The sequence below is a fragment of the Cetorhinus maximus genome, chromosome 31 (genome assembly GCF_964194155.1).
Source record: "Cetorhinus maximus chromosome 31, sCetMax3.hap1.1, whole genome shotgun sequence".
NCBI classification, from domain to species: domain Eukaryota; kingdom Metazoa; phylum Chordata; class Chondrichthyes; order Lamniformes; family Cetorhinidae; genus Cetorhinus; species Cetorhinus maximus.
The window spans coordinates 17,716,997-17,739,968 of NC_135909.1; the positions used below are offsets into that span (position 1 = coordinate 17,716,997).

General features: G+C 45.6%; 1 long non-coding RNA gene and 3 other non-coding genes across 4 annotated transcripts in view; all 4 read left to right on the forward strand.

Annotated features, from left to right (window-relative positions):
* LOC144670309 (uncharacterized) overlaps window positions 1-21,640 on the forward strand; it is a 621,539-nt gene extending 599,899 nt beyond the window's left edge. The window contains exon 3 of the long non-coding RNA XR_013573849.1: window positions 21,577-21,640. This is a non-coding gene — a long non-coding RNA (uncharacterized LOC144670309). The remainder of the gene's footprint in view (window positions 1-21,576) is intronic.
* Window positions 3,113-3,202, forward strand: trnar-ucg (transfer RNA arginine (anticodon UCG)). The gene is given in 2 exon segments: window positions 3,113-3,149; window positions 3,167-3,202. It is a non-coding gene; the product is annotated as a tRNA-Arg (tRNA).
* On the forward strand, window positions 10,415-10,497 carry trnal-aag (transfer RNA leucine (anticodon AAG)). Its single transcript has one exon. It is a non-coding gene; the product is annotated as a tRNA-Leu (tRNA).
* trnas-gcu (transfer RNA serine (anticodon GCU)) lies at window positions 18,218-18,299 on the forward strand. The gene has a single exon. It is a non-coding gene; the product is annotated as a tRNA-Ser (tRNA).
* Window positions 21,641-22,972: the final 1,332 nt, after the last annotated feature.

Below are 22,972 nucleotides of genomic sequence, written 5' to 3' on the forward strand. Positions count from 1 at the left end.
CAACCTTCAATCTTCTGTCAATAGTATAAGACAGGCAGTAGAATCACTTGACAGAGAACTTGGGAGACATGGATTCATTGGTTGATCCATGCAAAGTGCTGATGTTGAAATTGATTCATGGTCATTTCACAAAGAAATCAGTTTCAACTCAATGAAATCAAACCACGTTCCCACTCATTCGCTGAAAGTGCTGTTTTATTTGCAAACATTGCAGAGTTATTTATTGAAATGCTTCATCTTGCTGTTTTGAACCTTTGTTCTCAGTCATCTTTGTATTTTTAGTTCCTAACAAACCAACAACAGCTATTCATCCTGATAAATTACTTCTGCACAGGGTGTCTCGGTTGGTGACATTCACACCTCTGAGCCGCAAGTTTATAGAGTCAAATATAAATCCAGGGCTTGAGGACCAAAGTCAATGTCAACACTCCCAGCGGTGGCTCAAGAAGGCAGCTCACCACCATCTTCTCAGGGCAAATCTGCACTCTTTCAAATGTAAGTATCTCCCCCCTTAAAGAAGGAGACCTAAACAGGACTCAATACTCTAAGTTTTGTCCCATCAACGCCCTCTTCAGTTATCACAAGAATGCCCGAGTTTATACTCCATTCCCCTTTCAATAAAGGCCAACACCTCATTAGCCTTCCTAACAGCCTGCTGTACCTGCAATGTAGCTTTGTTTTGTGATACATGTACAAGGACACCCAAGTCTCAATGTCATTGCAGCACAGCATTCTGCCATCTCTCTTCATTTAAAGAATATTGTTTTTTTTAATCTATCCCACCGAAGTGGTGATCCTCACATATTCCCACATTATTGTATGTACCAAACTTCTGTCCACCATCTCAAGCGATCTTTATTCATTTACAAACACTTTACATTCTGCTCACATTTTGCTTGCCTACTTATTGGTCTTTAGCACTATGAATTGTAAACTTGTGTAAGGGGAGACGGATAGACAGTAGTTGCTATTCCTTTACCAATTATCTTAGATCTGTAACGCCAAGGTAAACCCAGTTTCACGATTAAAAACATGAATGAGTCAGAGACCAGAACTGGATTCAGAAAGCTAAAATGTGATGTTAAGCAACGGAACCAGAAGTCCAGTCTGACCAGTGAGGAATCTACCCCTGAACCACTGACGTTCACAAATCCGCTCACTCCATGTGTCTAGATGGAAACCTGTCTGAAGGAACATGCAGCCTGACAATGTGAAACAAACGGTTGGAAATTTCAGCAATTTCCTACATTAAAATGCCGAACACACTTGAGAAGTTCTCCAGTGGTTGTCACGCGTCGTTGTGAAATCTTGCGTTGTCAAAACAGCTGAAGAAAAGCAAACCTTTGTTTTCTTTTCGAGAAAATCTATCCAACGCAGGATGTTCCCTCCTTCTCGTTCTTCCTCATTCCCTGCACACTTTGGAGTCTGATCTCGCAGGCTTCATAGTCGCAATCTCGGCTGTCTGTCAAAGGGCTGATCAGAGCTGTTTCCTTATCCAGGTAAACACCTTCACAGAAATAACAACAACAACAAAAATATTGTGGGTGCTGATTTACTTATTTACCGAATGTGGGCGTCGCTGGCTAGGCCAGCGTTTATTGCCCATCCACAATTGCCCTTCAGAAACTGGCGGTGGGCTGCCATCTTGAACCGCCGCAGTCCCTGTGGTGTAGGTACACCCACTGTGCTGTTCGAGAGTCAGTTCCCAGATTTTGAACCAGCGACAGTGAAGGAATGGCGATCTACTTCCAAGTCAGGATAATGTGCGGCTTGGAGGGGAACTTCCACGTGTTGGTGTTCCCATGTGTCTGCTGCCTTTGCACTTCCATATGATAGCAGTCGTGCGTTTGCCTGCAGATTAGGCAGTCCATCCAAATGCTCAAAATTTATTTCGAGAAAATCTTTTCAAAACGTTGTCTTTAATTCCTTTTCGAATGAATTAAAATCTGCCCTGGTTGGTCCCTGACCCTTGCGCCAGTGGGAACAATTCATCTTTATTTACTTTCTCTAAACCCTCTTGAAAGTTCTGTCTGTGGAGTGATTAAAAATACCGAAAGACAGACGTGGGATTTGAACAACGAGGGACTGTAGATCAATCATAAGGGAAGTGATACTTTGATAATCAGATTAGGAAATAGTTTGAAAGTTATGAAATCCGTCCAAACCTGTGCATTGCTGGTTCAGGAGCACAATGCGTCACTAGGGCGTGGGAAACTCGGATTAGATTCCCGAAGTTACCGATTCTGTAACAGCATCACAGTCCCTAAATTATTTTCTTTTCTTCAGGTTACTTTCAGTTTGCTTTCTGTTTTACTGCAGTGATCTTGTAGTTAGGGAAATAAATTGATTTCAGCATGATGGGCGGATTGGTGATTCAGGGCTAGAATTCTTATTTTCCATCAAAGAAACCTGGGTTCGATTACAGTGAATGCATAACTCAATGTCTTCAATAATGTTTCAAGGATCAAATAAACCGGGACAGATAAATACCCATTTTCTCGCTTATCCATCATATATTTGATGAACACAAGTCTATCAAACTGAGATTTAAAATTAAAGTGCTGACTCCCGATGGGATCTCTGAAATTCCAGGACCCTTTGCTGAGAGAGATGTTTCCTAATTTCACTCCGGAAACGTCTTGTTTTTTGACTGAACCCCAACGCCCCCACACCCCTCCCCCTCCCCCAATTCCGAAATTCCCACCAGCGCAGAAGTTTCTCTCTCTGACACTATCGCCTTAACATGTCGCAAACCGCGATCAAATTGCTCATTAATTCGGGAAGAACGGTTTCCTTTGTTCGTGGTTTATATGAAGGGGCTGTTCTGTGGTTTATTTTCTGGAATTTAGCAGCGGTTGAGGGGAGGCCACGAGGCAGAGAATGAGAGAGATTCAAAACACTGCAGGAGAATGATGAGGAGAGGGTGCGGACAATAGGAACTGAGTTCCCGATCTCCCAATCCTTATTTTCCAACGAAAGACACGGAGTCAAACTCAGACCCTGAGGCCATGGATCTGGGATTCAGCGGATCATCCAAAAATCAAACTGAAAAATATACAACCACGATATTTATTTACATGGCACTAGCATCAGATCTAGTATCCTATTACCTGACCGCGTGGCCAAAAGGATAAGGCGTCTGACTTCGGTGGTGTTTGAAGAGGTTATCAGAAGATTGCAGGTTCGAGTCCTGTCGTGGTCGTTTTATACAGAAATCTGTTTAACTTCCTGAAAACCGCGGTCTCACACGTCAACTGAAGGTTCTGCGTTTCCTTCTTAACATGGCAGGGCTCTTTCTCAAAATGTCTGCTCTTGTTAATTTGTGCATTAATTTCTAATTAATTTTGTTTTTCTGATCAGGTTCGTTAAATGATTGATGTGTCCAACTGGAACAAAAGCTGTGCATCAGTCGGTTTAATAAAATGCTTTGGGTGAATTCCAATCTTCCCATGAAGCGGCTCGATCATTAGCTGAATCTGCTGTCACTGGACTAACAATACAGAGGTGCAACTGATGAAGAGTCATTCGGACTCGAAACGTTAACTGTATTCCCCTCCGCCGATGCTGTCAGACCTGCTGAGCTTTTCCAGGTATTTTTGTTTCTGTTCCTGAAAAATTAACTTGGATGGACTGCACACTGTGTCCGGATAATCGAAAAGCGTCGCATCCGCCAAGTCCTGTTTTCTCAACTCTCAAATGGACAACATTCCAGGGGAGGACAAAGAAAATGCTCCAAAGACACTCTGAAACGTTAATTCAAACGCTGCAGCATTTATATTAATGACTGCGAGGAACTTGCTTCTCATCATTCAAAATGACCAAAACCTGTCCCCCAAGCTGCAGCGCGCTGTGAGTCCCCAGGTCTTAATGATGAGGCAGAACGGCGGCTAAAAGAAGTAACAGGAAGCAGATCCTGCACTCTGGATCTCACTACCTCGTGGGACATCCTGTCCCCATGTGTCCAAAGGTCTGTGGGCCGAGAATCGGCCTGTTCACTCTCATGAAGACCCATGGCAGAAACTCACTGCCCTGAGTGGTTGTCATCCTCGTATCGAGGGACAGACGATAACCACTGCTTGTTACATAATACATATAAGAAGAGGTCTTCTCTGTCCATAGTATTTCTACAACTGCCCCTTCCCGAATAATATGAACAAGTCTCCTCTGTTGTCTCTGATCTGTCAACTTCACTGTATCAGAATGTGCTGTAGAAATTCACATTGTCGGTGTCGCGGAAACAGGTCAATGTGAGGAATTTGTGATGTGATGTGATGGGGCAGACATAGAAACGCAAATATGAAATACAATTTAGGATACATGATTAATTAATTTATTCCCATTGAATCGGCAGCAGTTACAGGCCAACTATCGCCTGGAGCTACTGAGACGATTAGATAAACTGCATTTAAGGGAAGTCTAGATAAGTATAGGAGGGAGAATGAATTTCAGGGATAAACAGAAAATGTTACATGAAGTATTCTAGGTGGAGGATCTTGTCGGGCAGTTTACCTGTTAGAACAAATGGCCCAGTTTCAGTGAGGTATATTCTGGTTTGAATGAATCCAGATTTGCAAAGTATCTCAGGGACTGACATATACGTAATGAATCCCACACTCAAACTGCGAGCAAGAGACAGAGAGCTCCAGAATGACTCATTAACTCAGGCCTGGCATCAGTGACTGACTGATACTTATTGAATCGCACACTCTCACAGTATTCAATGGACAGAATGATACAGAATGAATCATACACACAGACACATCACCAGAAACTGACAGATCCCCGATTAATCCCGAAAACAAATCCTGTCCCGGGGACAAAGTGATAAAGAATTAATCCACAGAGACCGACAGATGGAGAATGAATTACACATTCAAACTCTGTTCCAGAGACAAAGTGGTCCTGAATGAACCTCACACACAGACACATAGAATAGCTACAACAGAGAAGGGGACTATTCGGCCCTCTGTCTCTCCTGAGATGCTTCAGCAGAAACTCAGCTATCCCAGTCCCCAGCCCTGTCTCCGTAGCCATGTAAACTATTACCTTCAGGTGGCTGTCCAGTTCCACTATGAAAGCCCCGATTTTATTTTGCCTCTACCACATTTCTCAGACAGTGCATTCCAGACCCTCACCACTCACCAGGGAAGATGAATCCTCATGTCCCCATTGGTTCGTTTAAAACCGGTGCCTTGCACCAATAGAAACTGTTTCTCACTGTCTAATCTGTCTCAATCTGTCGCGGCCTCGTCATCCTGTATTCCCGATCGTCAAGCATTGTTTCTCAGTCTGACCCCATACCTACAACTTCGGAAAACTTCCTGGCCAATCCCTGCTCTTTGTTCGTATGTTCCATCAAATTACTCGATAAATCGGGATGAAGAACTTCCTTAAAGAAGCAGTCATTGGTTTAAATGAAGGGACCGAGTTGTGATTTAATTTCTGGAACTAACCAGCTCCTGGAGGGAGCTTAAGGGCCAACAAGAGTTACAGAGAGCAGAAAAATTCAGGGGAATGGTGCTGAGAGAGAGCAAACAATAGGGGCTGAGTTTCCGATCTCCATTTCTACAAGACAATAGGGCCTAATTTAAAATTTGAGCTAAACCGATCTAGGGTGATATCAGGAAGGTTTCTTCACACAAAGGACCGTGCAAATCTGCAACCCTCTCCCGCAAAGTGGTTTTGAACCTGGGCGTCAATTCGAACATTTAGGAACTGCATCTGATATTTTTTGATTGTTTGTTTGTTTCGCAATTATTTTAAGGTTTATAAAAACAGACCAGTCATGAGCTGAACAGGATTGAGTGGAGAACAGTCTCTGTCCGTTCCTATATTCACATCTTCCTAATCCTGGACCAAACAAATCATCACCCACTCTATTTTTTCTTAACAGTCAAAGTTAATTTCTCCTCCCAATCTTCATAACGAAAAACGAATCCTGAAGGGAACTGAAACGAGGCTCATTCCTTTATTGAGAACATTTTCCTCTCACGATTAACGATTTCCTGTTGAATACTAGTACCCCATCCACCGGTCAGTTACCAGTAACTGCTGTTGATACACAGAGAATCCTGTCACCCCATGCATTCTCTATATTTCCCCAAATTCTTCCATCAGTTTTGGGGAATACTAATCCTGAAAAATCAGTCCTATGTTGGTTTTGTTAACAATAACCAAATCCAATCAACCGGGCTTTTCCCTCTCTGTTAAACCTCTTTCTCGGTGGCTGCATATATTACTGATTGGACACAGGAGTTGATCTTTCATCAGTCCAGTGGAGTACAGACCAACTGAATATTAGTGCAATTTCTGATACGGTTAAATTTCAAATGCAGTTCATTAAGCATTTTGCTAATATATCAAGAGATTCAAACTAGTCCTGTTAAAGCAGAATGACAGTGAGTTCAGTAAGAAATGTTTACAAAGTACAGCAATTTCTTTCTGCTCACAGTACACACTTATAGCGAATTGTTTCACACAGCAGGAGCGGAAACCGCAGCCCGCAGTCTTCATGTTAGCATTGACCTGAATTTCAGTTTTGTGGGTAGAGGGGTACAGAGAGCACAGATGTAATTGTGGGAACTGAAGTCACTTTTCCTGTGAATGGAGCCGGATAAAGAGCTCGGGCCGGCCTGAGAGTCCCAGAGGGCGGGGTCATCGGGTAGCCTGGGGATAAAACAGACCCGAGAGACAGGAAATTAGATTTGAAAGAGAGAGGGGGTGCGGGCGGGGTGGGGCGGGACGGGGTGATGCGGGGAGGGGGAGGGAGAGCCGGGGAGGGAGATAGGGAGGGAGACAGCGAGGATGAGAGGGAGGGAGTTAGAGAAGGGCGGAGATGGAGGAAGAGAGGCCAGCGGGCGGGTGGGAGGGAGGAACTTGAATTTTTCCACCACATTTTACAACCTCAGGAAGACCTAAAACCTCATGGCCAATGGTGCGGGAGCAGAGCTGTGTCTTGGTAAGTGCGATTGCTGTTTGAAAGTGCACAACAACATCCCACCGCAGCAACCTGATCAATGACTATATAATCTGGTTCAGAGACCCTGTTTGAGGGATTAGTATTGATCCCAGGACTCCGGGTAAGACTCCGCTTCTCTTGTTGTAAATAGTCTGGTCGGATTGTTCACATCCGTCCGATAGGGGAAATGGGGTTTCGGTTTAAATTGTGGTTTATGAGTGAAATAGTCATGTATCTTTATTGCCACTCTGTGGGGCATTACACAATTTGTGAAACATATTTGCCTCTTCTAGAATTTCAAGCAGTTGGAAGCACTGAAGAAGTCCTGGTTCTATCTTTACTAATTCACGTGAACTGTGATAATGAAATATAACATCTTCCAGGCAGTGGAGATATAATATAGGCACCAAAAATACTCACACATCACAGCGGATGTTGTTTTATTTTTCCCAGGGAGCCTCGGTTGAAGAGTTTCCCTTTTTTGTTACTCTGAGCTTCTCAATGTTGTAATGCTGTCTGCTTCATTCCTGGGAGACAAGTGGGAATCAGAAATGATCACTCCCTCCCTGTGTGACTCCGACTGATACAGTTGTTATCATTAAGGTCAGTCAGCCTCTGACCCCTTATCAGGTCCAATATTTGACCCAAAGTTAACGTTTTCTGTTATCTACACTGGGAATCGAAATTCCTGCTGCACTCTCTATCCCTTCCGTGATAAAAAAATCCGTCTCTTTCAATTGTGGGTGTCTATCTCTCATTGTCTGTGACACCTCTTCAATTAACAATCTACTTCTGCTCTCCTTACAGAGTGTAATCTCTTCTGTCTTTTTACCTTTTGCAGTGACCTATGATTCAGTCAGCTGCTCCCTTGGTTTTTACGATGAGGAAGTTGTGAGTTCAAAACTCATTCCCGAATCCTGACCACAAATTCAGGCTCACGCTCTAGTGAATTCTTTGCTGTTACTGGTGCCAGCTTTTAGACGATATGTTAAACTGAGCTGCCATCTGCTTTCTCACGTAAAATACACGAAGGCACAATTTCGGAGATGGGCGGGGGAGTTATTCCATGATGTCGGAGCCAGAATTTGTCCCTCAATTAATATCACTTCAAAACAGATCATATTGCCTTCATCACATTGCTGTTCTTGGAAGCTGACCGTGTGCAAATCCTTTGAAAAATTGTTCAAAAATATGATGACTGAATTCCTGTTAGGAAAAGTCAAGCTATTATTGAAAATTCTGCTGTGTGAACTTCATTGGGCAGCAGAGAAATCAGGTGAGGAATTCGAGTAAATCGACACCAGAGAACATGTCACCGTCAAGACTGGATCAACTCTTGCGAAGATCAATGAGTAAAAGCTGAGAGTTCCGCGCATCATCAGATCATTAACCAGAGACACTCACAGAGTGTTTTGTACAATGTGTCTCTAATGCAAACCTGAAGGAACGAAGCCTTACCAGTTCATGGTGATATTGGGAATGGAGCTCCGTATATTTAATAAGTGAGCAAGAATGAATAAACTCCAAATAATGATTATCTGTGTCTTTGACGTGATGCTTTTCCCGTTATACTGATAATCTTGTCCTTCTCGATGATACATGTATCAGGGAGGACGCTGCTGTCCAAATACGCATAGGAGTTAATGCAGGGTGTCCTGTAGATCGGACATACTGCAGCTAATATGTATAATCTCCGCAACAATGTTTCCGCCTAAGAGATTTGTTTTGTTATTTTTTTCGATTCAGATCATCTTGGGGTGATTGAGAACAAGGAAAGGCCATTCGGACCATGGCCTGAAACGGGCTGAGAGAAAGAGGAAATACTGGGCTGGTATATTTTTGTAGCATTTACTACTTCTGTCCGAGTGTGAATAAAAACGATTTGAGAGGTTGGTTGCAGATTGAAGTGTTTACTGGAAGTAAGAAGCTGATACAAATTCACTGTACAGACAAAGCCAGGTATGTTTTTCGGTCACAGACCGCTGGTTATTTTGGTGTGAATAAGAACTAAAAGAGCAGAAGATGGTTTGGATTCATCGGCCTCTGTGCTGTGGGCTTCGCTGCACCGCCCTGCGACGGAGCCGTAATTCCTTCCTGCCGCTGAATACTTTACGGTAGCCAAACAAATATTCACTTCTTACTAATTTTTAATCAAGAGCACACGTGTTGGAAAGCTCACCCTGGCTGCGCAATTGTACTTCACACCACTCCGAATGCAACAGACAAAGACAGACACACAGAAAAGCAGTAGAGACGATCAGGACACACACAGTGACAGACAGGAAAAGGTGCGCAAACCAGCAAGATCCCGCCCCCACCCCACAAACTCAACCCCCGCCTCCTCACAGCTGGATGAGGGAATACAAGCCCAAGAGGGACATGGGGACCGCCCGCTTTCTCGGCCACTCACTTTAGCCATCACCATCCCAGCGGGACAAACGGGGAGGCGCGACTCCCTGTGGGATAGAAATGGCAAAAATTCCCACAGCTCCAGTAACTAGACCTCCTAGTGGATCTGGAAGGGACACCAACTTCCGTCCATCTTAAGTGAGTCACAGTTCCCTGTATGTGAATGTGGATCAACACCTTATATTCCCTCACAGACTCTGTGATCCCCGGGCCTTTGCGAATTACGAATAAAACCTGAGACCTGAGCAGGCGGGAGTAGGGATGGGGGTGGGGGGCGGGAGTAGGGATGAGGATGATGGGCGGGAGTGAGGATCGGGGTGGGGGTCGGGAGTGGGGATGGGGGTGAGGGGCGGGAGTGGAGATGGGGTGGGGGGCGGGAGTGGGGACGGGGGTGAGGGGCGGGAGTGGGGATGGGGTGGGGGGCGGGAGTGGGGATGGGAGTGAGGGGCAGGAGTGGGGATGGGGGTGAGGGGTGGGAGTGAGGGTGAGGGTGAGGGGCGGGAGCGTGGATGGGGCTGGGGGCGGGAGTGAGGGTCGGGATGGGGTGAGTTGCGCGGGGGTTGAAAGCCATGGCGCAGAGTGATGAGTGTGAAAACAGCCGACTTTAAAGGTCACAGGAAAGCGGTGCCTGGAGCTGCCCCGAGAGACAAGCTTTGGGTTGTCAGTAAAAAGATCTCCTGTAATGAAGGCACAAAATCAGAAACAGGAAATGCTGGAAATATTCAGCAGGTCCGAAAGCAGCTGTGGAGAGATATTCCTGTCGCCAGGATGTAACTCTCCAAATGGACAATTCACGTCGCTCAGATCTTACACTCTCATCACATTCGTGTGAGGAATGGGTCGGGCGGGAATTGGGTCTTTGTTGATTTGAGCAAACAGAGCAATGCAGCAATGAGAAGCTCCTCAGCCCCCGGCGGATTGGGGAAGGATGGGACTCAGATACAGGAACCTGATAGGTGCTGAAAAAAGGAATATCACATCAAGTTTTTGAAAGTAGTGGCGATGAATGTGAAATTCAAAACCATTTATGCAGAATAGAACGGCATAGTCAGGATGGCCGAGCGGTCTAAGGCGCTGCGTTAAGGTCGCAGTCTCCTCTGGAGGCGTGGGTTCGAATCCCACTCCTGACATTATATTTTCCTTCAGCACCTGCCAAACCCGAGATCTCCACCACCTGGAAGGAAAAAGGCAGCAGATGCATGAGAACAGCAGCAAGCTCCCCTCCGAGCTACACACCATCCTGACTTGGAACTGTATCGCCCTCTCAAATCCTGGAACTCCCTTCCTAACAGCGCTGTGGACCTACTTACACCATATGGGCTGCAGCATTTCAAGAAGGCAGCTCACTGCCAGCTTCTCAAGGGGAGTTTCGGTCGGCCGAGCCAGACTCGAGGCAACCGGATCCCCTGAAAACAGCTCATAAAGTAAACTGGATACAAAAGCAACATACTGCGAATGCTGAAAATCAGAAATAGTAACAATCAGAAAGTGCTGGAAATACACAACAATTATACAGCATCAGTGGAGAGAAATATAGAACTAGCATTTCAGGCCGGTGAGATCATCATTTCCTTCTCTCTCAGTGTGAAATCCTTGACTCAGTTAATATCCCCTCCCCTTTTAATGACAACTTCCTATCCAAGGCTTCAAATACTCCTTCCAAGTGAAACAGTGATGCACTTGTTCTTCTTTCAGTTTAATGTGCTGCATTTGCTGCCGCAATATGTTCTCATCTGCTTCAGGTGGGTGAGCGCTTTGAGGAATCTCCGTTCAATCCGCAAGCCTGACTCTGAGCTTCCTGTCACTTGTCATTTCAATTCTCCACCTTGCTCCCACTCTGACCTTTCTGTCCTTGGTCTGCTGCAGTGTTCCAGTGAAGAATAACATAAGTTCGAGGAAGAACACCTCACCCTGCATATTTCTGGCCTCAACGTCGAGTTCAATATTTTTAAATTATAAACTCAGCCTCCCTCTTATTTCATGTGTTTCTTTCAGGTTTATCATTTTATTTTTTGTTTCTTATTTAATTCCTTCACTTTGCAATTGGGCGGCTGATCTTTAGCCATTCCCACCTCATTTGGAGCCACATTTTGTTTTTTGCCTGTTCCAGTCCTTTGGCTTTGGCGCCGTGAAACCTTTTGTAATTTAATCTCTCCGGGCCCCCAAACCATTACAAACCTGCGCTTTTGTTCAACCTCTTCCAAAAGCCCGGACTGGTCCCTTGCTCCAAGCCTATTACATTCCTATATTCCCTCAGTTCAGATGAAGGGCCACCAACCTGAAACATTAATTCCTTTTCTCTCCACAGTTGCTGCTGAGTATTATCAGCATTTTCCGTTTTTATATTATAAGCCTTTTCATTGACTGATAACACATCCCTTTTAAGCAAAGCGTCAATTATCTGGAATTGGTAACAAGCCACTTTTAAACAGACAGAGTCATATTTACACAGTTTCGAATCCCTGACAAAATACAGAATTATACCGATTCCATTCTGTGCCCAGGGGATCAATTCCCATGCCGGCTTCTCACACCCTTCCTGCTCTACAGAATGTAGGACTGATTTCTAATCCATAAATCTTAGAATGATAAAGGACAGAAGGAGCTCATTCCGCCTGCGTTGGTTCTTTGGTTGAGCGATATAATTACTCCTAGATCCGGGATCTGTTCCCATTGTCCAGTATTCCCTTCCTTCAAGTTTTTTTTTCTCTCCAACTATCTTTTGAAAGGTAATAATTAATCTGCTTCCATCACCGTCCCAGGTAGCTTCCATTTCACAATGAGCTCACTGTGTAAAATACATTCTACTCATCCCGCTCCTGGTTCTTTTCCCAATCAGCTTCAAACTGTGTCCTCTGGTTAGCGACCCTCCTGTCAGTGGAAACACTTTCTCCTTATTTACTCTAGTAAACTGGTCATCATTTTGAACACCTCATAGGAGATGTTTTTTCGATGCAAAGCAAGTGGAGGGAATAAAGGTGAATCATTAAGAAGACTGAAGCTGTATGTGAATTTCTCCAAATTCGAGCCATTCGAGCAGCAGCGCCGTGATTTAACAAAACTCCCCAAAGCGCTTCAAAGGAGCTTGATCAAGCAACATTCGACATCGAGTCAGATATTTGGCCAAATGAACAAAACCTTAGTAAAACTGATAGATTTTAAGAGGGTATTAAGGGGGAGAGTGAAGTGGGGATGTTTCTAGAAGGAATTGCAGGGCTAAAGGCTCAGACAGCTGAAAACGTGGCCGCCAATGATGAAACAATGCAAAGTGTTAATGAGCAAGAGAACAGAGATGGATTCAGAAAGAGAAATGTCTTCGAATGGAACTGGAACTCCAGTCCGGCCAGTGAGAAATCCCCCCTGAACCACTAATGTTCACACAGCCGCTCATTCCATGTATCCAGTTGGAAACCTGTCTGAAGGAACATGCAGTCTGACAGAGCGCCTGTGATAATCCTCCACTGTCTGATCTAAAGCTGTAACAGGAGCTGTTCATTACAGCTGTGATAACCGTGTTGGTCTTGGTATTCAGTGGTGCAGATTCGCATCATCCTTGTTTCGAGCTGTCTGTCAGGAACAGTCTGGAAAGATGCCTGAGCAGTAATGGGAAGCAGTTTCCGCGGTGGCTGTATATGTCCCATTTTAAATCATACTGAGGGCTGGGCAGACTGACTCTGGTCAGCATCTTTCAAAGGTTTTTGTTTTGTCCTGGGACGGTGATGAGATTTCACCTGTTCAGTGGTTCAGATGGGAAAGTGGGGAGTGACCTGTATAGAAGGAAGTTCGGGACGGCAGTTTCCCTTTTGTGAGAATATTGATAAACCTCTTGCTGACTTTCTTCAATGCTTATCTAAAGCATTCGAATCCACAACCTTTAAATGTCTCTGTTTATACCGACTGCAAGTCCAAAACGCTATCGGTTGCGCCACAGATCTACACCAATGTTACTTACCATATCCCAATATGGGAATTTCTGACATTGACGAACAGACGGTTCAAAATTTCAGCAATTTGAACAGTGACGACATTTCAAAAGTGCTCATCGTCCGTAAAATGTTTTTGGACGTCCTGTGCTTGCGTAAAGAGCTATAGAAATTCAGTAGAACTTCAAAACGACATGGGCAGGTTGGTGGAATGGGCGGTTAAGCGGCAGAGAGAACCACAGAACCCTACAAAAGTGACGGCGCAGAAAGAGGTGATTCAGCCCAACATGTCTGTGCTGGATAGAAAAAAGATGAAGAAGAAACTAGCCGCTCATTTTAAACCCTCTTCACAGCACGTGATCCGTAGCCTTGCAGGTTACAGCGCTCCAGATGCAGATCTAAGTACATTTTAAATGAGTTGAGCGTTTCAGCCTCAACCACCGGTTCAGGCAGTGAAATCCAAATGCTCGCCACCCGTTGCATGAAAAAGCTTTTCCTCGTCTCCCCTCTAATCCTTCCAAAAACGACCTTAAATCTCCGCTCCCTGACAATCAACCCCTCAGCGAGGGGAAACAAGAATTTACTGTCCACCCTATCTAGGCCCCTCATCATTTTGTACATCTCAATTAGGTCACCCCTCAGCCTCCTCTGTTCTAAGGAAAACAACCTTAGCCTATCCAATCCTTCCTCGTAGCTGCAATTTTCTAGCTTTGGAAGTATTTTTGTAAATCCTCTCAGTGCTCTCTACAGTGTAATTATGTCCTTCCTGTAAGGTGGCGACTAGAACAGTATACAAAATTCCAGATGTGGACTAACCAGCGCTTTTGCAGTTGATTTCCTTTTCCAGGGAAATGTGAAAAGATTAATTGTGGTCGGAAGAAAGCAAAGAGGCAACATAAAATAAAGCGTGTGCACCCAAAGGGCGTGCAAGAGCAGGGGGAAATTGTGGGCATGTTCATAAATGATTGAAGGTGACAGGAAAACTTTTATTCATTCACAGGATGTGCACTTCGCTGGCTGGGCCAGCATTTATTGCCCATCCCTAGTTTCCTTTGAGAAGGTGGTGGTCAGCGGCTTTCTTGAGCCGCTGCAGTCCATGTGGTGTAGGTTCACCCACAGTGCTGCTGGGAAGGGGGTCCCAGGATTTTGACCGAGCGACAGTGAAGGAAAGGCGATATATTTCGAATTCAAGATGGCGTGTGACTTGGAGGGCAACTCCCAGGTGGTGATATTCCCATGTAGCTGCTTCCGTTGCCCTTCTCGACGGTAGTGGTCGTGGGTTTGGAAAGTGTTGTTTAAGGAGGCTTGGTGAATTCCTGTATACATCTTGTAGATGCTTCACACTCCTCGACTGTGCGTCGGTGGTGGAGGGAGTGAATGTTTATGGATGTGGTGCTTTCTCCTGGATGATGCCAAGCTTCCTGAGTGTTGCGGGTGCTGCACTCCACCAGGCAATTGGTGACCATTCCATCACACTCCTGACTTGTGCCTTATAGATTCTGGACAAGCTTTGGAGAGTCAGGAGGTGAGTTACTCGTCGCACAATCCCTCGCCTCTGACCTGCCCTTTTAACGACAGTGTTTATAAAGCTAGTCCAGTTCAGTTTTTGGTAATCAGTAACCCTCAGGATGTTGAGAGTGAGCGATTAAGTGGTGGTAACGCCATTAAACGTCAAGGGCCAGTGGTTAGCTTCTTTCTTGTTGGAGATGGCCATTGCCTGGCACTTTTGCGGCGCAAATGTTACTTGTCATTTTTCAGCCCAAGCTTGGATATTGTCCAGGTCTTGCTGCATTTGGATATGGACTGCTTCAGTATCTGAGGAGTCACGAATGGTGCTGAACATTGTGAAATTATAAGCGAACATCCCCACCTCTGACCTTTTGATGGAAGAAAGGTCGTTGATGAAGCAGTCGAAGAAGGTTGGGGCGAGCACATTACCCTGAGGAACTCCTGCAGTGATATCCTGGAGCTGAGATGACTGAACGCCTTAGGCATGACTATAAACTAATGGAGTTTTCTACCTGATCCCATTGACTCCAGTTTTCCTAGCGCTCCTTGGTGCCACACTCAGGCAAATCCGGCTTTGATGTTAAGGGCACTCACTCCCACCTCTCCTCGGGAGTTCTGCTCTTTTGCCTATATGTGAACCAAGGCTGTAAGGAGGTCAGGAGCTGAGTGGCCCTAGCGGAGCCCAAACTGTGCATCAGTGAGCAGGTTATTGTTAAGCAAGTGCCGCTTGATAGAACTATTGATGACCCCTTCCATTACATTACTGATGATCGAGAGTAGACTGATTGGGAGGTAATTGGCCGGGTTGGATTTGGCCTGCTTTCTGTGTACAGGAAATACCTGGGCAATTTTCCACATAGCTGGGTAGATGCCAGCGATGTATCTGTACTGGAAAAGCTTGGCTCGGGGCGTGACAAGTTCTGGGGCACAAGTCTTCAGTCCTATTTCCAGAATATTGTCAGGGCCCATAGCCTTTGCACTACTCAGTGCCATCAGCTGTTTCTTGATATCACGTGGAGTGAATCGAATTGGCTGAAGACTGGCATCTGTGATGCTGGGGACCTCTGGAGGAGGCTGAGATGGATTATCCACTCGGCACTTCTTGTAGCAAATGCTTACCATTTGTGCTGATGTGCTGAGGTCCTCCATTATTGTGGATGGGGATATTTGTGGCGTCTCTTCCTCCAGTGAATTGTTTAATTGTCCATCACCATTCCCGACTGGATGCAGCAGGACTGCGGATTTTAGGTCTGTCTGTTGGTTGTGTGATCGCTTAGCTCTGTCTATCACTTGCTGCAGATGCTGTTTGGCATGCAAGTAGTCCTGTGTCATAGCTTCACCAGGTTGACAGCTCATTATCAGGTCAGGCTGGTGCAGCTCCTGAAATGTCCTCTTCACTCTTCATTGAACAATGGTTGATCAACTGGCTTGATGGTAATGATATAGTGGGGAATATGCCAGCCCATGAGTTTACAGTTTGTGTTCGAGTACAGTTCTGCTCCTGCTGATGGCCCACAGGGCTTCATGGATGTCCGGTCTTGTGTTGCTAAATATGTTCAAAACCTATCCCATTTAGCATGGTGGCAGTGCCACACAACACGATGGAGTCTGTCCTCAATGTGAAGGCGGGACTTCGTCTCCACAACTTCTGTGCTATAGTCACTTCTACTGATTCTGTCGTGGACAAATGCATCTGCGGCAAGCAGATTGGTGAGGATGAGCTCAAGTATGATTTTCCCTCTTTTGGTTCACTCAGCACCTGCCACAGACCCAGTCTCGCAGCGATGTCATTTAGGACTCGTCCAGCTGGGTCAGCAGTGGTGCTACCGAGCCACTTTTGGTGATGCACATTGAATTCCTCCACCCGGAGGCCATTCTGTGACCTTGCCACCCTCAGTGCTTCCTCCAAGTGGTGTTCAACATGCAGGAGCACTGGTTCATCAGTTGAGGGAGGGCGGTACGTGTAAATCAGCAGATTTCGTTGCCCATGTTTGACCTGATGCCATGAAAATTAATCACGTCTGGAGGTGATGTTGAGGACTCCCAGGGCTACTGCCACCCTACTGCATTACCACTGTGCCGCCACCTCTGCTGGGCCTGTCCTACCGGTGGGATAGGGCATATCCTGGGTGGATAGTGATGGTGGAGCCTGGGACATTTCTGTGAGGATGAATATTTCAGGCTGTTGCTTGCCTAGTCTGTGAGGCAGCTCTCCCAATTTTGGCACTAGCCCCCAGATGTTAGTAAGGGGGACTTTGCAGGGTGGTCAGGGCTGAGATTGACGGTGCCGAGGTCGAAGACACGTGGTCCGTCCGGTTGGATTCCTTTTTTGTGGCTTTGTAGCGGTTTGTTACAACTGAGAGGCTTGGTAGGCCATTTCAGAGGGCAGTTAAGGGTCAACCACATTGCTGTGTCTTCGGCAGTGCGATCAAGTGGCGCTAACTCACCAATCACCTGCTCACTGTAGCTCAGTTTGGTTTCCGCCAGGGTCACTCAGCTCCCGACCTTATTGCGGCCTTGGTCTTAATATGGACAAAAGAGCTGAACTCAAGGCGTGAGTTGCAAGTGACCACAGTTGCCTATACAGAAGCATTTGGCAGAGTGTGGCATTGAGAAACCCAACAAAACTGAAGTCAATTTATACAAGGAGGGAAACTCTCCACTGGTTGGTGTCGGCCCCGGGATTTCTAATACATTCCAAAAGATTTCCAGCATCCACAGTATTTCGCATTTTGTTAATTTCCTGTGGGTGGCAATGAAAGGATATGTTGAATAGCTTACTGTGGCAGCTGGCTCGTTGGTCTAGGGGTATGATTCTCGCTTTGGGATTTGTGGTGAATTAATATGCGGGAGGTCCCGGGTTCTATTCCCGGACGAGCCCAACCGGCATTTTAATACATTAATTCGTGTGCTCGAGGCGGTGCCAGTTGGGGAAATCAGGACCAGGTTTGAACATCCGGGAAATCATTGCGGAGAATAAATCACAACACAGAAAACCAACGCAAAATTTCTCCTAATGCATCGAATACGGCAACTCTCTCCTTGTGGGTTCAGTCGGATGCTGATTGCTGTCAGTTACAGTCTTGAGTGACAAACCACATTTCAGTTGTGTTCCGGTACTTGCAGTGAGTCGGAAGGAGTTTCTTTATTCTTCCAGATGAATGTATGTTTCGGTCTTTCCGCGGTGGGTTTTCACACTGTCTAGAAACATGTTGGATGTCATGTTGAAGTGTTGAAGTGATTCACATTAGTCGATTTACAACAGTTTCGACCTGATGTGATGGAAATGTATTTTATTGACAAACTACATGAGACACCTGGATGGTTATTCAGGACCTGAAACAAGCAGGATCATTTAGTTCAACAGTTCATGGATGTAAAACAGTACAGGAGGAGGTTTAATAAGGAGATTGCACGTGACGAGGTGGCCGAGAGGTTAAGGCGATGGACTGCTAATCCATTGTGCTTTGCACGCGTGGGTTCGAATCCCACCTTCGTCGTCCGTTTATTAACGGGTTCTTCGTGAACGCGGTGCTTTTTCAGAAGGCATGTCTGAAATCACTGATGTAATCGTTCCGAGTCCAGGTTTACAGAGGAGGTGGCGTCAGGATAATGTCACGCATCACTCCATGACTGTCTGAATTTAAGGCTGCTCATCCATTGTGCTTCCCACGCGTGAGTTTGTTCCATGTTGTCGGAGCCCACATTGATCCCTCAATTAAAATCACTTGATAACAGATTATATTGTCTTTATCACATTGCTGCTCCTGGAAGCCGGCTGTGAGCATATTTTTAAACAAATTGTTCAAAAACATGGTGATTGAAGTTCTGTGAGGAAAAATCAAATTACTATTGAAAACTCTGCTGAGTGAGCTTCATTGGACAGCAGAGAAATCAGGTGAGGAATTCGAGTAAATCGACACCAGAGGAAAAGTCAACGTCAAAACTGGATCAACTCTTGTGAAGATCAATGAGTAAAAGCTGAGAACTCCGTGCATCATCATTTCATTGACCAGAGACACTCACTGAAGTGTTTTGTACAATGTGTCTCTAATGCAAACCTGATGGAACGAAACCTTCCCAGTTCATGGAGATATTGGGGATGGAATCCCATATTTTAAATACGTGATTAAGAATGAACAATCATATCTGTAAAAATAATGATTATCTGTGTCTTTGACGTGATGTTGTTTCCGCTATGCTGATAATCTTGTCCTTCTCATGGTCCATGTCTCAGGGAGGACGCTGCTGTCCAAATAAGCATGGGAATTACTGCAGGGTGTCCTGTAGATCGGACATACTGAAGCTAATATGTATAAACTTCACTATATCGGATCCATATAAGATATTTGTTTTCTTCTTTATTACTCAGATAATCATAGAGTGATAGAGAGCAAGGGAAGGCCGTTCGGACCATGGCCTGAAATGGGCTGAGAGAAAGGGGAAATCCTCGGCTGGTTTATTTTTGCAGCGCTTCTGCTGCGTCCGTGTGTGAAATAAAACGATTTGAGAGATTGGTTACAGATTGAAGTGTTCACCGGAAGCAAGAAGCTGATGTAAATTTACTATGAAGCAAATTAAGAGATGATTTTGTGTCGCAGACAAATGTTTTTTTTTGGTGTTAATGAGAATTTAAATAAACTGAGTATGGTTTCAATGCATCGATCACTGGGTTAGGAGGCCAGCACGCTTCTCCAACGCCAGTCTCCTCCGAAGCAACAATTTTCTACTGCCTATTACCGTTGTTTGGTAGCCAAACACCTATTCACTTCCTCATAACTTTTTAAACAAGAACACACCTATTGGGAAGCTCACCCAAGCTCCGCAAATCCACTAACGCTACCATGAATGTACCAGACAGAGAAAGACACGCAGGAAAGTAGTAAGGGACTATCAGGATAAACACAATGGCTGACAGGAAAAGGTGCCGAGCAAACCAGCAAGATATTACGATGGAGAAACTGATCATTTACGAAAATTTATTTCCTGTTCCATTAAGATAGGGCCTGTTTTAGATGTAATTCCTGTTGAGTAACTGTGCTCCCTGCTGTACAACTGTTCCCTCTGTGGTGAAACTGTGATTCTGCCGTTGAAACATCCTCACTGTGGTTGTGTAAAATGCTTCCCTGTTGTGCAAATGTGCTCCTGGCTGTGTAAATATGATCCGCTGTGTGCAAAAATTTTCTCTGTTCGATAAAGTTGTTTCCTCTAGTGTAAAGATATTCTCTGTTCTGTGAGGATGTTTTCTGTGGGAAAATATGTTCTTCCTGGTGTCATGGTCTTCCTTGTCAAATGCTGACTTGATATCAAGGGCAGTCGCTGTCACCTCCCCCGTTGAGTTCAGCAGTTTTGCCCATGTTTGGGCCAAGGCTGCAGTGCAGTCAGGAGCTGAATGGCCCTGGTGGATTCCAAACTAATCTTCAATGAACCGGTTATTGCTGAGTAACTGCTGCTGGATACCACTGTCGAACACCCCATCCATCATTTCTTTATTTTGATAGGGAGAACAGTAATGGTGTGGTTCCTTGCCGGGTTGGATTTGTCCTGCTTATTTTTTGTGGACATGATTACCTGTTGGCATAGCCAGCAACTCTCACATCTCATGGGGTAAAAAAAAATGTTCCGGTCTTGTATAAAGCTCTCGTTAAACCAGAATTGGAGGTGGGTAAAAGGATCTGTTGAACGGGGAGAGGACTCCTGCCCAAAGAAGTGAGCACGGAGACGAAGACGGCAGAAGATGAGTTCAGCATCGTGCCGAGCCCGAAATTCATTGAGATGAGGGCATAAGTCCTTTGCTGAGCACTGAACATTAAGCGTCGGAGAGGGGAAGGGTAGGGGGTATAGTGAATACACGGCCGGGGCTGGGATTGGAAGATGGGGTGGGGACGGAGGGACAGGCAGGGGTGGAGGGTCCTAGATGGGTGTTGGTGTCAATGAGTTGTTGGAGCTTGCGTTCCTTAGCACTTGAGAGAAACAGAAAAAGTTTCTTGTTATGGCGTCGGATGAGACGAAGAATAAAATGAAACTGGGGGCACGCGCAGCTTTGAAAAAGGGTGCGGCGGTGCTGCTGGAGGGAGAGTTCGAGTTTGTTCATATGGTGGCGCATGGCACTGAGTGTGGATCTCAGAAAGCGACGGGAACAGCAGTCCGAGAAACGTTTTATGTCCCGGAGATACCTATAATCCTGGGTGGGTTCGAAACAAGAGGGATGGAATTTCAATTGAAATCCACGTGGGGTAAGTCAGAGACGGAGACAGTCACTGAGAAAGGAAATATGGCTGTGAAAGTGGGTTTTAGTAAACACCTTGTCAAACACCAGGAGAGAAATGGAAAGCAATGAAGGTGAACAAGGCAAAAGAGAGATACGGAAATCCTGTCGGAGAGAGGAGCAGTACTTCTTCAAGGTAGGCATTTCTTGAAGAGGAGTGGCGGTCAATTCAACACAGAGATAAAAACAAAAAACTTCGGATGCTGGAAATCCAAAACAAGAACAGAATTACCTGGAAAATCTCAGCAGGTCTGGCAGCATCGGCGGGGAAGAAAAGAGTTGACGTTTCGAGTCCTCATGACCCTTCAACAGAACTGAGTAATATTAGGAGAGGGGTGAAATATAACCTTGTTTAAGGTCGGGGGGGGGGGGGGGGGGGTGTGGGGGCGGGTGGGTGGGGGGGGTGCTGCGGGGGTTGGGGGGAGAGAAGTTGGGGGGCGGGGTGTGGTTGTAGGGACAAGCAAGCAGTGATAGGAGCAGATAATCAAAAGATGTCAAAGACAAAAGAGCAAAGAGGTGTTGAAGGTGGTCATATTATCTAAACGAATGTGCTAATTAAGAATGGATGGCAAGACACTCAAGGTGCTTGCTTGTCCCTACAACCACACCAATCACCGCCCACTTCTCTCCACCCACCCCCCACCCCACCTTAAACCAGCTTATATTTCACCCCCCTCCTAATATTACTCAGTTCTGTTGAAGCGTCATGAGGACTCGAAAGGTCAACTCTTTTCTTCTCCACCGATGCTGCCAGACCTGCTGAGTTTTTCCAGGTAATTCTGTTTTTGTTTTGGATTTCCATCATCCGCAGTTTTTTGTTTTTATCCTGGTGAATCTCTGCACCATCTCCAGTGCAATCACATCCTTCCTATAGTGTGATAACCAGAACTGCACACAGGACTCCAATTGTTGCCTAACTAGCATTTTATACAGCTCCAACACAACCTCCCTGCACTTATATTCTATGCCTCGGCTAATAAAGGCACGTATCCCATATTCCTTCTTAACTACCTTATCTACTGGTGCTGCTACCTTCAGGGACATTTAAACCAAGGTCCCTCTGATCCTTTGTGCTCCCTAGGGTCCGACTATTCATTGTGTATTCCCTTGCTGTGTTAGCCCTCCCAAAATGCATCACCTCAACTCACGATTAAATTCCTCCTGCCACTGCTCTGCCCGCCTTACCAGCCCATCGATATTGTCCGTAATCTAAGGCTTCCTCCTCATTATTTACAACGCCACCAATTTTCCTGTCATCTGTGAACTTACTGACCATACATAGAATCAAGGAGCAGGAGTAGGCCATTCGGCCCTTCGAGCCTGCTCTGCCATTCATTATGATCATGGCTGATCATCCAACTCAATAGCTTGCTCCCACTTTCTCCCCATATCCGTTGATCCCTTTTGCCCCAAGGGCTATGTCTAACTCCTTGAAAACATAGAATGTTTTAGCCTCAAGTACTTTCTGTGGTAGCGAATTCCACAGGCTCACCACTCTTTGGGTGAAGAAATTCCTCCTCATCTCAGTCCTAAATGGTCTACCCCGTTTCCTCAGACTGTGACCCCTGGTTCTGGACTCCCCCACCATCGGGAACATCCTTTCTGCATCTACCCTGTCTAGTCCTGTTAGAATTTTATATGTTTCTATGAGATCCCCCCTCATTCTTCTGAGCTCCAGCGAATATAATGCTAACCGACTCGATCCCTCGTCATATGTCAGTCCCACCATCCCAGGAATCAGTCTGGTAAACCTTCGCTACACTCCCTCTAAAGCAATAACTTCCTTCCTCAGATAAGCAGACCAAAACTGCACACAATATTCCAGGTGTCGTCTCACCAAGGCCGTGTTTAATTGCAGCAAGACATCTCTGCTCCTGTACTCAAATCCTCTCCCTATGAAGACCA